The sequence below is a fragment of the Rhinopithecus bieti genome, unplaced genomic scaffold, assembly GCF_001698545.2.
Source record: "Rhinopithecus bieti isolate Rb0 unplaced genomic scaffold, ASM169854v2 scaffold_60754, whole genome shotgun sequence".
Taxonomy (NCBI): domain Eukaryota; kingdom Metazoa; phylum Chordata; class Mammalia; order Primates; family Cercopithecidae; genus Rhinopithecus; species Rhinopithecus bieti.
In genome coordinates, this window is record NW_016866314.1 from 1 (window position 1) to 1,642 (window position 1,642).

Consider the following 1,642-nt stretch of genomic DNA (forward strand, 5'->3'; position numbering starts at 1 on the left):
ATTTGACCACAACATCTAAGCATAACAAAGCTTCTGTCAAACTCTTATTTCAGATGAATGACTACCCCATCTTTTGCTTACTTCCTATATCTTAAAAGATCCAAATTTCAGCATTCTGATCATGCTAGTAGTCAAACATTTCCACTTTGATGAACTTTCCCACACTAACCTGCATGCCTTCAGAACTTCTGCTGAGCTGGGGTATATGGACACAGACATTGATGGTATGATCTGTGGACTAGGTTTGTGGTTAACCAGAAGCAGATCTGTTTTCATGGGGCTCTGAGATTCTTCCATCCCTTCTCCATTAATTGTGTGTAGCCCACTGTGAGGGCTGTTAAGGCTGGTAACACTATTTGTGGTTGTCTGCTCAGTGGATTTTGGAGAAGGTGTTGCTGTGGAAATGGCTGAAGATGGTGAAGAGGCAACAGAGTTATCAGTCTTTGTATGAACAGCTGGGTGGATGTTATTGACTTTGTCACAGGTTCCAGTACCCACATTGTTATTGGCTTTTCCCATCAACAAGGCAGAGAGCTGAGGATTGTCTGAACTTAGTAAACCTGGTGACTTAGAATCTCCATGGCTAGGACTGCAAACAGCATCTGCCGTCATCTGATGGACATGATTAGGAAGTCCCTCAACACTGGCAGTGCTGTTAGGTGTCTCTCCAGCGTGCCTGCTTGTTTCAGGCACTGTCAATATGTTTCCTGAAGGCTTGCTCTCTTTGGTTAAGGTAATGCCTTGTTGTCCACCTGAGGTAGCAGTGTGAGAGGAGAGGTGATTGAGAGCAGCCCCCTGTGTTACTGAATTGCTAGGCAGGGTGGGATGTCCATTCTGATTCTGAATACCAGAGCCAGTTGCCTGGAGATGCTGGGAAGGCCCAGTGGAAGAGAGAGGTCGTTCACCATTAGGACCTGCCGAATGTGAACTCTGACCTTTGTGAAGCCCCTAAAAAGAAAGAAAAATAGTTTAAATCTAATATTAAGCAAACTGAGAATGTACAGAATTTAAAACATTAAAGAGAAAAGCCACTAAAAATAAATATCTAACTATATAAGATAATTTGACCCAAGTCCTAAAGTTACCAAAAGTATCTGTAACTTAGCTAGTCAGTATTTAACATCTTTAGAGAAATTTTCCTTCCTATCTAAAATGACTCCATTATTAGTGTAGAATCAACTACTTCAGATGAAGCATTACAAATTTTAAGTTCCAATATACATATTTTCATCTAAATCAGACATGGATAGACATATATCATTATTAATAACAAAAAGCCATGACCATGGATCAACATAAACTAATTCTCACTGGTCTGTGATCTGTTAAAAGATTAATATAGAAAGTGAGTTCATGAAGCCTTTAAAATTATCATTAAAAAAATAATCTTCTGTAATTCAAATCCTACTGTTAAAGTAGCTATCCTCAAAATTAAGGGAGAACTATTGAATCTATGAAAATATTTCAAAAAACACCTAAAGTTTCCCCATCTATCCATTCACACATATTTAGAAGACTAGATAGGCTTGGTGCAGTGGCTTATGTCTGTAATCCCAGCACTTTGGAAGGCCGAGGCAGGAGGATGGCTTGAGGCCAGGAGTTCAAGACCAGGCTGGGCAACACAATGAGTCTCCGTCTCCAC

General features: G+C 40.1%; 1 pseudogene across 1 annotated transcript; it reads right to left on the reverse strand.

Annotated features, from left to right (window-relative positions):
* Window positions 1-84: 84 nt before the first annotated feature.
* On the reverse strand, window positions 85-964 carry LOC108525498 (lysine-specific demethylase 6A pseudogene; annotated as a pseudogene). Its single transcript, XR_001884281.1, has one exon. The product of XR_001884281.1 is annotated as a lysine-specific demethylase 6A pseudogene (transcript).
* Between the last annotated feature and the right edge of the window lie 678 nt (window positions 965-1,642).